We start from the raw sequence: 18,287 nt of genomic DNA on the forward strand, positions 1-18,287 counted from the left end.
TCCCATGATAGATTTCCAATAATGTATAGCTGTTAACATCCAAATCCATCTTATTTCTGGCTTCTGGAGTAGTATTAGAAAGAATTTGTTCTGTTTTCAGAGGTAATCTTAACACCTTGGCTGCTAATGGTTTTATCCTCCTGTGCTGATCCTAATCGAACCCCATTGTTCATGACGCACAGCTCCACTGTGCCTCATGACCAGCTGAGCTCGTCATGAGCATGGAAGGGGTTAATATATAGGTTCCCTAATATTAAGCAGAATATGTATACTTATTTATCGCCTGAAAACAATCTATGCAGTATTTAACATCATGCCATTTTGATACCATTTGTTTGTATATATTTATATCTATTTATCCAATTTTCTATCTCCTTTTATCACTATTTATACTGTTATGATGAATTTTAGGTTATTTATATGATTTTAACAATTTTATCCTAGGGATCTGGGATATTTTATTGTTATAAATATTGATATGCTTCTTGAATCATACAGTCTGCAGTTTATATAATGCTTCTTTTGCACATTTTCTGCAGTTTATTGCACTTTGATTCAGTTGCTGCTTTGCTGTTTGCACCAATACTACTATAGAAAATTGAATAGACCATGGATAACGCTTTGTAGTTTTTCAGTAATATGACATGAAAAAAGTTATTCCACTTAAGAAATTGATTTACTTTTATGTATTTATACAGAAGGTGCAAAATAGTGCCCATATTGAATAATATTATAATATATAGGACACTACTCCCAGACAAGTATTAAGTGTTATAGAGAATATACACTAGAATATGCTTGGTTGTGTGTTATAACTATCACAAAAATTGGTTGCATAGTGATTACAACTAATTTTCAATAGAAATATGTCATAAAAAACATATAAGTTATACTGAAGGTCTATATTTACAAAATTCTAATGGTGCTACAATATTTTGTTATAAAAAATATTGTAGCACCATATGTTGTCTGTTTGCTTGTTTGTCTGTTTGTCTTTTTTGGTCTCTTTCTTTTTCCTTTTTTCTTTCTCCCTTTGTTCTCCTTTTTATTCATCCTTTTCCTTCTATTTTCGGGTTTTGCAGTTGGATAGCATAATAGAGGTTTACATGTGCTTTTTCTTTCTCTAGGATCCCTTTATCCTCGTTTTTTTTCACTTCCTGCTCTAGTCGTTTTTTAGTAACTGTATTCATACTTATGTCCATCATTTGCATATGTGTTAAAATGTCCTGTGAGGGTGGGGGCGTGGCTAGCAGCCAAGCATGGCGGCCGCATAGCGTGAGAGCTCCTGAGGGCACTGTGGCCTTATAGCAAATCCGACACATTTATCCGCTACCCAGCCCACCTGAAGCGGCGGCGTTCGGGTCCGGGACCGAAGCGGTGTCACCGGTCCGACTTTCAGAGAAATCAGTGGACCGGAGCCTAACAAATTCCGAGTGGCGAGTCTGGGCCTGCCGCCGGAGGAGCAGCACCGGCCTTGCGTACCACCCAGGCCCCAGCGGAAGTGCAACCGAGCCGGCCGAGAGGGGTGGACACATCCCGGTACCCGCCTAACAGCGCGCAACCAGCCTGATACACCTGGTGGCATCATCCGGCGACACACAGACTGACAATTCCTCCACGCGGGACCGGCGCAGCGCGCAGGAAAGAGCGAACCCAGCCTTGGCCGCGCTGAGCGGCGCTGATATCTCGACCCTCCCCCCCCCCCCGGGGGCCTAGCGGGCTGCAGAAAACGACTGAGGCGATCTTCGGGCCCCGCTTGGCCGTGGGGCAGCAGTGAACGGAGGACGGCGCCATACTGTGGTTAATCGCAGGAGCTCGCAGGGGAGCCTCAGGGCCCGCATACTACCAGATGACATCAGCAGCCCTGACATAAAGGGGACAGAGACCCGGTACACTGAGGCTTGCCTGGCCTGTGGGGAAGCGGCGGCCCGGGCCCGGAACCTGCGCCATCCGGTGTGCCCGAGGGTGGCAGACCAGCACGGAAGAACACAATTGGGGGCCGCGGTGGCCGTTCCAGCTCAAGGTGAGAATATCGAGGAGCGAGAGCGCGGAACTCACCAGCGACTCACCAGAAACCCGCACAGCCACCGCCGGGACTGTCTTACATCACCGCAACGACCAGTGAGACCTACACAGAAAGCGGAGGGTGAAACTCTGTCCAACGCCCATCAACCTACTGCTCCCTGGCTGGTGCCTACAAACGGCGGATTAGGACGCGGCGCAGGTCGCGAATAAGCAGGGCAAGACTCTGGATCTCGCAAGCCCCAGCACCATGGCGGGCAAAGGCCTTAGGAGTGGATCCACACAGGCCAAATTAGACAAATTTGCATACGGACAACAAGGACAACAGCAAACTACAGGGCGATCCTCCACAGGTCATACCCAAGACCCAGAGAAAACGACAAAAATAACGCTGGAAGACATCATGAAAACACTCTCAGAGGTGAAAACTACAGTGGGCGCCATCTCCTCTGAAGTCTCCTTGCTGCGAGCGGACTTTCACAAAATGGCGGAGAGGGTGTCGCAGGTGGAAGTGGTCACGAAGTCACTTGTGGAAGACACCTCGGAGCTCCAAGTGGCCATGGAAAAAATGCAGAAAGTAACCAAGCTCCTGCACGACAAGCTGGACGACCAGGAAGGGCGTTCGAGACGCAACAACGTGCGCATCCTTGGGCTTCCAGAGACGGAGGGGAAGGGGGCCATGGACCTCTATGTAGAAGATCTCATCAAAAACAAACTGCAGCCCAAAGGCCTGTCCCACTTCTTCTCGGTGGAGAGGGCACACAGAGTCCCGGGAGGCCCGCCCAAGACGGGAGCATCACCAAGGCCTGTGCTAGCCCGGCTCTTCAATTTTAGGGACAGGGATGCGATCCTACAGGCTGCAAGAAACTCACCGCCGGTGCGGGTTCAGAATGCAACCTTAGCCTTCTTCCCAGAGTACACGGCAGAGGTGGCCAGGCGTCGTAAGTCCTTCACGGAGGTTAAAAAAGCACTACGCGACAGGGAACTACAGTACTCTATGCTATTTCCCGCTAAACTGCGAATTGTGGCCGAGGGAAAGACTTGGTTTTTCGACACGCCGGAGGTGACACAGGAATGGCTGGAGGGCTGGAGACCAGTGGGACAGCGACACCGCCCGCATCGAGACCGGCCGCAACATCGTACCGAAAAGACAATACACAGTCAGTCCTCCCAATCGCCCCGTCAGGAAGGCGCGGAAGAAACGGAATCGGACCTTGAGAGGGACCCGCTGGACTCTGGACAATTGGCTCCGGTTTGAAGCCAGAATATATTGGTTACAGGACTGAGTGTGCCGCAGGCGCCATGGATCTGACGTGGCTGAATAAGGTGGGCACAGGCAGTGCCCGCGGGGGACTCACCAACCCCACAAGCAAGTAAGACGACTAGGGAAGGACTAAAGCACTCTGCACAGTTGGGGAAACGGGCGGGGGTTGGTCCGTGGAGCAGGGTAGCAGGGAGGGGGGATGGGATTGAAGTTTTCTTGTTAAAATTCATGTTTTTGTTTATAGTCATCATTCAGCACCTACATTGTACTACCACCCTGACATCTATATGTCTCCTACACAGCATGACACGAAACGACACATGTGTTGGTCCACAGGGCACTTTGTATGCAAGGCTCTCTCACCAACTTAATGGCCAGGCCACTTAATCAAACGCCCACTGAGGGCTCCCCCATAGCTAGGGGGGTACCCCCACTGCGCATGCTAACATGGAATGTCAGAGGCCTGGGTGACAAAATTAAAAGAGGCTTGGTCCTGCAGGCCATAAAACGACACAGTCCGGATTTGGTCCTCCTACAAGAAACCCACCTCACAGGGTCCACCTGCAAAGCACTTGACAGACGTGGCTATACAATGGCGATACACGCTGACTTCACTGCTGGCTCCAGGGGAACGGGCATACTGGTGAAAAAATCATCCCCCTTTATTATAACCCGCCGTGTGGCAGACGACCAAGGTCGTTTTGCTGCAGTCCATGGGCAATGGGAGGGCAGATCTCTAAATGTGGTATCAGTATATATCCCCCCAGCACTACACTCTGTGGCCCTGCCTGCACTAGGCAAGTTCCTCCTTGACCTCCCTGATGGCGACACGATTGTTGGGGGGGACTTTAATGCAATCATGGATCCACTTAAGGACACCTTTCCCTCTAGGACCCGACCACGAGGTACTGCACCACTATCGGATTTTGTAGAAGCCCTAGGCCTTATAGACATCTGGCGACAACTACATACCGAGGCCACTCAATACACTTATTACTCAGCTGTACATAATAGCTTATCTCGTATAGACTATTTCATGGCACTGGGGTTGGGACTAGACATGGTGGACAAGGTGGACATACTGCCCAGGGGAATCTCCGATCATTCTCCAATTGTCCTGTCGCTTACCACCGGGGGGAAACGATGCGCACGGATCTACCCAATTTACCCCAACTTTTTGAGAATCCCCAAGATTCGGAAGAAACTCAAACTTGTGACAACGCAGTATTTTGCTGAAAATACAGGCACAGTGGTATCGCCGTCCACCCTGTGGGAGACGTACAAGACAGTCCTCAGGGGGGCGGCCATTGCAACGATAACGGGGCACAAACGGGATTCCCGTAAGGAACTCACAGACTTAGAACTTGCACTCGACACGGCCAACAATGCACATATGATAGACCCCTCCCCGTCCACGGCCCACACCCTCATGGTTCGGCAACAACAATACCTAGCTCACCTTAAAACGACAGAGAAGGGATATATCGCAAACACTAAACATAGAATTTACGATGTGGGAGACAAAGCAGGTCGCATGCTGGCATGGCTAGATAAGAGAGGGAGTGGGGCGAAAGGTATTCAGAGAATACACACGGAGGATGGGCGGACACTGACGCACCCAGAAGACATAGTTTGCGCATTGGCGCGACATTATCAAACAATATACACACCAGAACGGAGGGTCACACAGCAAATGGCAGCAGCAACATTAGCGGACATTGCCGTCCCCAGCATTACACAGGAAGATAGGGACACCCTAGAAGTGGACCCGACGGAGGAAGAAATCCAGCTGGCGATCCAGGCGTTACAGTCTGGTAAAGCACTGGGCCCAAATGGGATACCGATAGAGTGGTACAAGTCCATGGCTCCAGAACTCAGTGCCCCATTACTGGCCATGTATTTGGAAAGCAGGGATAGAGCAGAGCTGCCGCTGGATCAACGCACGGCCACGATTGTGGCGATACCCAAACTGGGGAAACCTCGTATCGCCCGATATCGTTACTGAATATTGAGGCCAAGATATTAGCTAAACTTCTAGCCACCCGCTTGATGCCCCACCTCAGCACCTTAATCCACCCTGACCAGTCGGGCTTTATGCCTCACCGGAGCACTGCGATGAATCTCCGAAGAGTCCATGGCGTGATGGCCCGTGCACACCTCCTCACGGAGCAGGCTGTGATTCTCTCTCTCGACGCTAAAATGGCGTTCGACCTTGTAGAGTGGGAGTATCTCTTCATGGTACTAGAACGTATGGGATTTGGGCCGAAATATATAGCATGGATACGGCTGCTTTATACGAAGCCCGTCGCACAGGTGGTAGCCAATGGCCACATATCGCCGAGGTTCCTATTAGGCAGGGGGACTAGACAGGGTTGCCCCTTGTCCCCCTTGCTCTTCGCACAGTGCTTGAGCCCCTGGCAGTTCAGATCAGGTCAACGCCCTTATTCGCAGGCATTAAATGGGAGGAGGGGTGGGAGGACAAAGTCTCACTGTACGCAGACGACATGCTCATCTACATGACTGCACCTGATACCGGCATCCCAGCCCTGCTAGACCTCTGTAACACTCACGGGCACACATCGGGCTACACCCTAAATTGGTCGAAATCTACCTTATATACATTAAAAGGCCCGGCGCCGAGGTTGCAGGAGAGCTGTCCTCTGCTTACGACGACGGCCTCCTTCAAATACTTAGGTATTGTCATCACAAGCAAGGAAGCAGACTTTTTTGTCAGCAACTTAAAGCCACCCATAGATCGCCTACGGGCGGACGTTAAGCATTGGGCGGCCCTGCCCCTGACCCTACTGGGTAGGGCAGCATTATACAAGATGATGGCCCTCCCGAGACTCCTCTATGTTCTAGAAAATACTCCGCACCTGGTGCCACCACGATACTTCAAGCAGATCGTGGCGCTGGTCAATACCTTGCTCTGGAATGCTGGCCCGGCACGTATAGCTTACGACAAGCTGGTTAAAAGCTGGTACGAGGGGGGCATAGCGCTCCCCAACATTCAACTATATTACTGGGCGGTCCAACTGAAAATTATAAACTACTGGATCCACGCCCCGAAAGAAGACCCAGCCTATCGGGCAGATTGGTCACAACTTGGAACGGACTGTATGCTGTCTGTGCTCTATAACAAGTCACAACTTAAGACCCTACTTGGTCCGACCAAACACACGGCGGCCCTATGGCACATGGCGCAGGCCCGACTGGGATGGGCAGGTCGAATCACCAAAATGACACCACTATGGGACACGAAGACATTGGGGAACCTTAGAGGCTGTAAGGGATTTGAGCGGTGGGACTCCATAGGCATTTCTACGGTAGGGGACCTCTGGGACAATGACACAGTAATACCATTTCCACACCTACAACAGCAGTATAACCTTGGACCCACAGAAACATTTAGATATGTTCAAATTAGACACGCATTACTACAGGCGATTCCTGCAGGCACCACTCTACCGGACTCCTCCCCGTTAGAAGATAGACTGCTAACGGAATTCATGGTCCAAAGCGCCACCTCCCTTACGTATAAAAAACTGATCAATAATCTCAAAGACCCAACGCTGAAACTTAAAGAAAAATGGTAGGGGGAATTAGGTGAGACAGATGAATTTGAATGGAATGAGGCGCTGGCCTCCCCGAAAGAGGTGGGAATCTCAAGTAAGCTCAGACTGGTACAACTTAAAATCCTACACCGCATCTACTATACCAGGACGCTGTTACAGAAAATATTGAGAGCACCACACCCCTTTTGTTTGAGAGGCTGCGGGGAAGAAGGGACACTGCTGCACACACTATGGGAATGCCCACAAATACGTGAATTCTGGAGACAAATACTGCGCTCGATCTCCCAAGCCCTTAAACTGTCTATATTACCTGAACCACGCAAGTGCCTTTTGAACATCTGGGACCCCAATGACCTGGGTAGATACAAACTGATTTGGGCAACTTTGGCTATGACAGTGGCTAAGCGGGATATAGCACAGACGTGGGGCGCACCAGAACTACCCACCGCCAGTAGATGGGCTAAGAACATGGACATCCTAATGGTAACAGAAAGGGCAGTGTACGTACTACGTGCAGCACCCCGCAAGTGGAACAAAGTATGGGCGGCATGGAATGTATACAGAGGAGAAATCTGTGACCCCTTACCGGAGGGAGACGACCTAGACTCGGAGGGGGAAGAGGAGTAGCAGAGCGGATAGGGGGTAGTCACCACAGTAACAAAACAATACGACATTATTGGCTCTGACCTGGCCATATACCGACGTGCAAGCTGAGACAAAGGCTGATACGGGATGTGGGTGGAGACACAATGGCTATGATGACACATGGTTGGGGGGGGGATGGGAAGTTTGTTATTTCTGTATTATAAAAAGTGATGTTACCACTGAATCATATACGAGGGAGGGGGTAATAGAGGAATACAGTATACGCAAAGAGACCATCGATTGATGTACCTACAAGTCTCCAAAAGTTTAATGCAACACAGTCCTTGCTACGATGAAGTTTCTTGTCGCATACGAAAAAGTTAAATTGTACAAACTGTAACAAATACCATAAGACTGTATGAAACTGATTAACCACTATTCCTTCCTATCAATAAAGATTTATAAAAAAAAAATGTCCTGTGAGGGGGGTGGGGGGAGGGGGGGAAACATGTTGTAAAAACTTTTTATTAAAAAAAACAACAACAAAAACGAATATTTTGTTATAGGAATTATTCTGAAAGAAAAACAATATGTATTTCTTCACTTTCTATGATTACATGTTCAGCCACGTAGTGAAGGTGGGTGTGTATCACATAGCATTTTTAAAAAGCAATGAAATTCATAACAATTGCAGTGTGAACAAGGGCTTTTTCGTGCCCGAAACTAGTAGCTGCTCTCTGATTGGGTAAAATAAACATCGAACCTGAGCTTTGTGGTCCGTCTCCTTCCTCGCCAGCGTTGCTGCACCCGCTTGCTGGAGGTTGTTTGGAGCGTATATATATATATTTATATATATATATGTGTGCTTCTTTTCATTTTTTCATTCATATGGATATATATTCATGTTCTCAAGTGGATCAGTTCAGTATTATACTTCGATATGGTAGCTGCTACACTGAAGACCCATATTGTACGCAGAATTTGCACATAATCCAATGTTTCGCGCAATGATGGTTTACATATTTATTATTATTTTATTTATTTATGTATTCGGGTCAGCTATATATTCCACAATGGCACCAGAACATGCTTTATATTTGAATGTTTTGTATATATATATATATATATATATATATATATATATATATTCACTGAAAAAACCATAGGTTATAGACCATATATAGTTAGGAATTAGCATTTACAAAACCTTGAAAATTCACTGAAAAAACCATAGGTTATAGACCATATATAGTTAGGGATTAGCATTTACAAAACCTTAATTTACTCGCACAAAACCATTGAAATTCGCATATATAGTTAGTTGCACTAACTATATATCGCAACCCGCAATCCACTGCTGATGATGTCACATATTACATCAATCATGACATGGTCAGTGACATCACTGATGATATCACTGATGACACCTCAAATGACATCACTGATGACATCTCAAATGACATCACTGATGACATCACTGATAACATCTCATTTGACATTACTGATCACATCACTGATGATATCATTCATGTGATAATACGATGAACCTCTTCAGACTCTAATATAACCTTAGATACAATCAGTGTAAACAGACACTCACAGACTGTCACTCATCCATGGAGTTACTCACACACCTAGTCAGTCATGCAAAGAATCAATCACACCTCCATTTCCTCAACTATACTGTTATACACACCTTACTTATTCAAACATATACTAACACATATTTACTCTCTTATACAATCCCTGATACAAGTTCACAATGATCCATACAGCCACTCACACATTCACTGGCTCTTATGCACAGTTATTTATATATGTCAACTCTCACATGTACTGTGTTTTACATATGTACTTACTTTGACATGTAGCACTGAGAAATCCATTCAATCACCAATACACTCATGCAGACAGTCAACCGCCCATACAGCTGTTTCCACATGCACTTTTGAACCCATACATATAGTGAATCAACTACTCACACATCTATGCACAGAGTCACACACCTCCCAGCCACCCACACACACACTCAGTCTCCCATACAAATACTTCGGCAACCAATCAATAACCCATATAGTTACTCATATAGCTACTGATCAACACATGCAGCAGTTTACAGAACAACAGACATAATGATGCACAAATTAAGACAGTTTAGTCACTAACCCATGCACTCAGTGAGACATATTAAATCACTCACTCATACAGTCAGTCATGCACCTACTAAATCCTTCATCCAGACACTTATACATCCACTCATTCTTCAATATGTAAGACATATTTTAACTTTACAGAAACATACAGTCACTGGGTGTTGTCATCAGTGATGTCATCAGTGATGTCATTTGAGATGTCATCAGTGATGTCATCAGTGATGTCACTGACCATGTCATGAATGATGTAATATGTGACATCATCAGCAGTGGATTGCGGGTGCGCGATATATAGTTAGTGCAACTAACTATATATGTGAATTTCAATGGTTTTGTGCGAGTAAATTAAGGTTTTGTAAATGCTAATCCCTAACTATATATGGTCTATAACCTATGGTTTTTTCAGTGAATTTTCAAGGTTTTGTAAATGCTAATTCCTAACTATATATGGTCTATAACCTATGTTTTTTTCAGTGAATTTCAATGGTTTTTTAATAGCAAATATCAAAAGCTGTAAAATGTCAAGTACGTGGTAGGTAAAAACATTTTCGTATTTATGCACGCTGATGTGCTTTGAACGCTGCCCCCCCCCCTCCTCTTTTCTTTTAGGAGTATTCTCTCTTTGCAGATAGTGAAGGGTAGGTAACGCAAGCCTTTGCCCCCGTTGTAACCCGTCGTGCCTGCTTCCCTCTCCATTTGATTGATTGTTATCCAAGCATTTACTGTTTTAGAATTGGTTCTCTTTGGTTCATTCTCTATTTACAAACAAGCACAGAGTCGCAATACTCTGTTTAGTCTTTGCAGATAGTGAAAAATCGTTTAAAAAAACAAAAGGAATCGAGCAAAATCAGTAGGCCACTAATGGGATCTCTTTTTGACCTCGCTAAAATAGAAACATTAGGAACAACCCCTCATGAGAAATACGAAACTAGTGAGATGAACTGAGCTCGACACCATGATGGCTGCAAGACAGCTCGGCTCCGCCGCCCACCCCGCCCAAAATAACGACAAACCCTATGCAAATATTATAAATATATACAACACACCAGCAAAGTAACAGGGTAAAACGTTTTATTAAATAACTATTTACATGGCAGCCTGCTGCAACATCCATCACTGTTCCTGTCGAGGTAGCATAGCTGGCGGCCTAGGAGTGGAGAACCGTTGTGCAAATTGCCCGGGGACGACACCATGCGCCAAGACTCGTCCCCAGTACATGCAGAGCTGATGTCCGACAAGTTGTGTGTGAGGATGCCTTGCTGATGCCGCCACCACCACCTTTTTGTTGCCTGATCCGGCTAGCTCAATCGATCGAGCATGAGACTCATGCACTCTGATCTCCTTGGCCTCAGTCAAGCATCAATAGTAAGATTTTCATACGTGAGTGTAGGTTCATGGTTTTCCATCCACAGACTAAAAGCCTGGAGTGGGAGTGAAAGAACCATAACTAGGTAAGAAGGAAGGCAGACGCTGTGGGAAGGACTCTGGATATGGTATGTTCCTTGGTCCCTGAGTTGCTTCGATGTCACTGCCTTGCACAAATGGCATAAGTCCTGGATGTTGGGTGCCATAGTTGAGAGTTCTGAGCAGCGCTTGTAACACTGTCTGAAGCTTATTTGCACCTGCTGCAGCTTCACTATTCTCAAAGTAAGTGGGGGCTGTTTGTGGACCTTACTGCATTGGAAAACAATGTGATGCGGTGCCTCCCTGAACCGCTTGACGGAGGCCCCCGAGGAGCGGTGTGATGGCGTGGACTCGGAGGGGGCGCTTGGCTCCGACCCCCTCCCCAAGTCTTGTTGCCCTGGTGTGGCCTGAGCTCGCCCCTGACATAGGCGGCCGGCTCCCGGGGTCAAGCGGAACTTTTTGCCTTTTGGTGACTCTTCCATTCTGAACATTGTCCCACAATCCGTTTGACCTGAAGACACGTCCTGCGGTGCCCTAGTTCGACCATCTCATATTCTTGCGCCAGGAGACGGCGTGGGATGCACTAGAAGGGAGAGGCGGCGCGAACGAGCCTCCCCCACCTCCCCAGGTGGAGGTTTTTCAGGTACACCCCAGCGCTTCACGCAACCAGCTGAGTTGCGCCCTCTCTTGCTGCTACAGCGTCTCGCCCACCATCCACTTGAATTGCGCCCACTCTTGCGGTGCAGCGATAGGCGGCTGCAACAGGACTCTCAAAATGGCGGCCAACTCTTCGGATTTACGCCTGGTCCACTAAAATGGCCCTGGGACACCTTGGAACTCGGACGCTTGATTGCTAGGGCATGGACCCCATTCCCAAAAGCGTCCCCTCAGCCTTGAAGATTCTACAAAAGTCACCGGGGCCCCCGACTCCCGCAGACTTCCGGTGGCGAGCGACTGCCATGATTGCTCGCGGAATAGCCACGACGTAGCCACGGGGTGCTCTCATGCTGACGCCAGCTTCAATCTGAAACATCCAGAAACACTGTAGACGACCAATTCGATCAGTTCCGGTGGAGCCCCAAAGTGACCCAGTAGAGAAGAACTTGCCCTCCCCTCTTTGACTGAAGGTTCTTGTTGCCTGTCCCTTCTGTTGTCATTTAACAGAACTTTTTGGACTACTGAAAGGGGTTGTGTTCCGACCGCTGGTTGGTGGAGACATTTTGACTATATTCTGGACCTGCGTTGTTGCGTAATGCGTCATATGACGTGCTGCGTTAGCGCACCCGGAAGTGCTCCGGTGCGCGAGGCGCAGCTTCCCGGAAGCGATCCAGAGCGCGGCGCGCAGCGCGTAACGTAAGCATAACAGGTCATGTGACTTGTTAATAAAACTTTTCATTGGTTCATTTTACTTTTGTTATTCTAATGATGAAAGGCTTGGTCATATGAAAAGGGCGTTTCTTCGTCCCATGAGGGAGCCGTTGAAGAAAAGAGGCTCGGACTGCTGTCTTAGTCGCTGATAGGCATGAATATCAGATTCTTATCGATCACTTTATGTTGCAGGAGTAGAAAACACAACAGCCCTTCACCATTTATCTTTACTGCGTTCCTGCGTATTATACCTTTTAACCGTCATGTAATTGGACTCCTTTATTTCACTTGCCTTTTACTAATTCGAAAACAGTGGCTATTATTCAAAACTTTACCAATGTAGGTACTACTACCATGTTTTGTTTTAAAAACCTTTATTGTGAAAATGTCAGTATACAAATACGGGCCTATAACCACGTGGGCCGGCCACGGAGCAAACTGGAATCGTATATGATGAGGGAACATTTACACTGTAGAAGAACGTAAAGGGCGACCCATTAGGTTGCAAGAACTAAGGTGTCTAACATTTGCGGAATCGGTGGACGTACATTTTATAATTAAAGTACGACATGGCCAGTTACAATAAAATTATCTAGATATACATTTGCGGGCTAGTACCATAGGTGACGTTAATTTGAACTTTCAATAGTACAGTAATCAATAACACATCAGAACTTAATATCAATAGGGATGTCCAAATGTTCAATCAATTCTCGTCCCCGCCCGCCATGTGCTTCAAAACTGCATACGTATCTCGTGATATCAAGGTTGGTCAACCAGTACACAACAAGGAGTTACGAGTCCCATTTATACCGGCGCCATTTTGGGCGAGGCCGGACAGGTCCAGGATATAGTCAAAATGTCTCCACCAACCAGCGGTCGGACCAGAACCCTTTTCGGCAGTCCAAAAAGGTTCCGTTAAATGACAACAGAAGAAATAGTCAACAAGAACAATCAGTCAAAAGAGGGGAGGCTTTCGTGAATGGGGCCCATGCCCTAGCAGGCAAGCGTCCGAGTTCCAAGGTGTCCCAGAGCCATTTTAGTGGTCCAGGCCCAAATCCAAAGAGCTGGCCACCATTTTGAGAGTCCTGTTGCAGCCGGCTATCGCTGCACCACAAGAGTAGCCGCAGTTCAGCTAGATAGCGGGTGAGTCACTGTACCGCAAAAGCGGGCGGAACTCAGCTGAAAGGCGAGTGAAACGCTCAGAGGCGCCCCACTGCAGATGAGGTGCCTCCACCTGGGGAGGAGGGAGAGGCCCGTTTGCGCTGCCCCCCCCCCCCCCCGGGCACCCCATGCCGTTTTTCGGCGCAGCATTGTAGGATGGCCACACCAGTGAAACTTGCTGGACACCACCTCGGTGACATCCGGATCTCGGCGCTTTCGAGTCACTGTACCGCAAGAGCGGGAGAAACTCAGCTGGATGGCGGGCGAGACGCTGTACCGCAAGAGCGGGCGAAACTTAGCTGGATGGAGGGTGAGGCACTGTGCCGCAAGAGCGGGCAGAACTCTGCAGGAAGGCAAGTGAAACGCTAAGAGGCGCCCCACTGCAGATGAGGTGCCTTCATCTGGGGAGGCGGAAGAGGTCCGTTTACGCCGCCTCTCCCCCCCCCCCCCACTCCCCCCCCTTTCCCCGGGCACCCCACGCCGTCTTTCGGCGCAGCATTGTAGGATGGCCACACCAGTGAAACTTGCTGGACACCACCTCGGTGCCATCCGGATCTCGGCGTGTTGTGCTGCCTTCGGCGTACTGTAGCAGCAAGACTAACCGCAACTCAGCTGGACACGCCGTCTTTTGGCGCAGCATTGTAGGATGGCCACACCAGTGCGGCAACTTGCTGGACACCACCTCGGTGCCATCCGGATCTCGGCGCGTTGTGCTGCCTTCGGCCTATTCGCACATCGGTCCGCTACTGACGCCGCCTCACAGGCCAACGGATTTTGTAGGCTTTTTATAGCCCAAAGCCGCATAACAGGTCATGTGACTTGTTTATAAAACTTTTCATTGGTTCATTTTACTTTTGGTTTCCTAATGATGAAATGCTTGATCATACGACCTAAAAATAACACTTTTCATTGGATTAAAACATTTTTTTTTCCCAAACGATGAAAGCCCCACCTTTTTTTTTCTCACTCTGCAATCCAAAAAGGTTCCGTTAGATGACAACAGAGGGGACAGGCAACTAGAACCATCACTCAAAAAAGGGGAGGGCAAGTTCTTCCCTACCGGGTCACGTTGGGGCTCCACCGGAACTCATCGAATTGATAGTCTACAGTGTTTCTGGATGTTTCAGACTGAAGCTGGCATCAGCATGAGAGCACCACCATCTCGTAGCTCCGTCGTGGCCATTCCGCAAGCAATCATGGAAGCCGCTCCCCACCGGAAGCCTGCGGGAGTCGGGGGCTCCCAAGACTTTTGTAGAATCTTCAAGGCTGAGGGGACGCTTTCGAGAATGGGGCCCAAGCCCTAGCAGACAAGCGTCCGAGTTCCAAGGTGTCCCAGGGCCATTTTAGTGGACCAGACCCAAATCCGAAGAGCCGGCCGCCATTTTAAGAGTCCTGTGGCAGCCGCCTATCGCTGCACCGCAAGAGTGGGCGCAATTCAACTAGATGGTGAGCGAGACGCTGTAGCCGCAAGAGCGAGCGGTAAACAGCTGAATGGCGGATGAGGCACAGTGCAGCAAAAGCGGGCGGAAAAACGCTGAATGGCAAGTGAAACGCTAAAGGGGCGCCCCACTACAGCAGACGAGCCTCCACCTGGGGAGGCCCGTTCACGCCGCCTCCCCCCCCCCCGGGGCGCCCCACGCCGTTTTTCAGAGCAGCATTGTAGAATGCCAAAACCAGTGCGGCAAGTAAAGAACATCACCTGGGTGCCGTCAAGATCTCAGCGCGTTGTGCTGCCTTCGGACTATTTGCACAACAGACCGCTACTGACGAGGCACAGTGCAGCAAAAGCAGGCGGAAAACCGCTGAATGGCAAGTGAAACGCTAAAGGGGCGCCCCACTACAGCAGACGAGCCTCCACCTGGGGAGGCCCGTTCACGCCGCCTCCCCCCCCCCCCCGGGGCGCCCCACGCCGTTTTTCGGAGCAGCATTGTAGGATACCAAAACCAGTGCGGCAAGTAAAGGACATCACCTGGGTGCCTTCGGACTATTCGCACAACAGACCGCTACTGAACATTGTTGCTTCTGTTTAAAAAAAATGTTTTTAACATGTTTACTGTTTTTGGTGCGTTGTATATATTTATAAGTTATTAAAGTGTTATAATCCTACTACTTTGTTGGAGTGCTATATATTTTTAATGTGACACATAATTGTGAAGACTTTGATGTACAAAAAGGCATCCCTGGAATCTTCCGCTTCAGGCTCGGTCCCACACACCCTCACAGTGAGAATCCCCTCCCCAATCACAATACAGGATCGTTATCAGATAGTAGGAACGCGTGTGGTGTGACGGATCTCATCGGGTGGGGGCCTTGATCTACTGTAACTCCTTTGAAGAGGGGTGATTCTTTACAGTTGAGGCCATAAACTACATCCGCAGGGCTAGGTGATAGCCTGGGACTGGCCTGGACAATCAGACACAGAGGAAGAGGAGTGTCAGAGGGTGCAGTAGTGAATAGGGTGAAAGGGAGGTGTCGGGCGGGCACAGGTTGTGATTCTCAGGGAAGAGCAGCGCAGATGGGGGGAGGTTTATGGCCCATGCATAAGACCGAGAGCGGGGGTGACCAGTGCGTGGGGGAGATGCTTGCGAGGGTGGGGAGTCATGCTGAGGATCGGCGGAGTGCAGAGAGTGGGTCTGGTCAAGGCATCTAAAATGGCTGCCGTGCACGACAAAAGTGTGGCATTGGAAAAAAAGCAAGATGGCGCAGACAATGTTTATCAATACGAATTAATTTATAACAATTATTTTTAACAATATATTTACTCGCAGTGTCAAAATGGCGGTCAACACTTCCTGATTTCCTTCGAATCGAACGTTAACAGACGTCACGCAGCAAAAAAAAAACGCTCACGCGCAGCCGCTGGAAGACAAGTATCAACATATATGAGCATCCTCAGCCACCCTCAGAAAACATAGGGGGGTCAGGATACGTCTCCCGTACCCCCTTATACCCATTTCTCACATTGTTTTTCCTCCATCTTGTAATTTAATTAAATCGAAACACAAAATGGCGAATTCCCGTTTTGCGTCCTGGTTCACTACCCGGTTCGCGAACCGGAAAGCGCTTCTACCGCAAAAAATCAATATTTTTTTATTTGCCCCACGGGACCCTTTAATAACCCCAACATCATTCCTAGGGGGTCAAGAAGGGTCTACCTTGCCCCCTTTCATTAAATTCCCCCTTCGTTTTTCTCCTCCTCTTGTCTCTCGATCCTACCGAGAGACAAGATGGCGGCCGCTCCGGACTGTTTAGAATGTTGACAGACACCGGAGAGCCAATCAGCTTCGCTACGCAAAGTTCCGTTACGCGAAAAGTTCGCGAACCGGAGCGCTATCCGGGACGCTGTCACAGATATATCTGTTTTTTAAAACGTTAATTTATCAAAATCCACTGGAGCACATATATTGAGACCCAGCAAAGGCACATCGGGCTAACAGTCCCTACAATTTTGCCAAGTTTCGTGCAAATCCATTCAGCCGTTCGAGCTAAAAGTGAGGCCAAACGCCCTATGGAAAACTCAATGTTAAAAACGCGTTTTGGGACCCCCCTTTTTTCTTGGCCCCCCCTTGACGAAACCCCCCCAAGTTTTCAGGGGCTGCTCAGAAACAAAATGTGCCATTTTCCTGAAAATTTCAGCCGATTCCGTCCACAAACGCCAAAGTTATTAGACATAGAATTTTCAAAAGTCCCATAGAGAAAAAATCCTAACTATATATACCTACTGGCGACCGCCAGTAGGTAATATATATATATATATATTTATATATATTTGTATATTTATTATTTGCATTTGTCACTTTATATCTTAAGCATTTAGGCTGTTTACAAAACTCAAAGTGTTGTGCTATTTTAGCATTTCCTCGCATGGTTTATGCAACTGCTATACCTGTGTATTGAGGATTTTCTCTATGTCTATGTGGGTGGTCATGTGACTCACAAAAGAGTTGGACACCTAGCAAACCTAAAAACAATGGTGGACGCTTAATTTTCAGTGTGATCAAGGGCACAGCGTGCTCGAAACGCGTTGCAGAGGGAAAGAGTAAGCAATAAATATCTTCCTGCCTGAGCCGTTTGGGTCCGTCTCTCTCATTTTGGAAGTTCTGAGAGTTTGCTTTGAAGAAGTAACAACGAAAAATGGTTGTCTCCAGCGACGGTACACCCTGACCAGAAGTTGGCTGCCACCTACAACCAACAGCAAAAGGATTCCGGAGAGGAGTATTTTGTGGTGGGCTCCTACAGCAGCGGGATTTTCGCAGAAACCAGACGGAGAACTAGGACGATTGGGTCGGAGGACCTGTTGGAAACGCAACCTGGCGGTGAGTGAAAAGAGCAGTGCTGCACGTAGGTGGGGAGGCAACTGCTTGGAGGCAGTGGTGGGGAACGACGGATGCCGACTCCGTTATACACCTTTATCCACTCTGAGAAAATGTCAGCCAGTTTAGAAAGAGAACGGGAAGCCACAGCCAAATAATTATTCGGCAATCTACCAAAAGCGAGTACAAGCACAGTTGGTGCGCAGGGCAGTCAAAGTACAATCAATCAAGATGTTAAACAGTTACTAAGGATACTAAAAAGAAAATGAAAAGCGAAATTACTAAATGGTGGGAGCATACGTCTCTAACCAAGTACGAAGAGGTGGGGAGAGTCCCCCGGGGCTCAGGATCCTTTTTGGCGCCAAGCTTTGATGAACCTAATCCCGCCATGTTGAAAGAATGGGGGGAAAGCAATTTGTTGGCGTCCATGAATTTAGTA

This window comes from Lissotriton vulgaris, chromosome 8, assembly GCF_964263255.1.
Source record: "Lissotriton vulgaris chromosome 8, aLisVul1.2, whole genome shotgun sequence".
NCBI lineage: Eukaryota > Metazoa > Chordata > Amphibia > Caudata > Salamandridae > Lissotriton > Lissotriton vulgaris.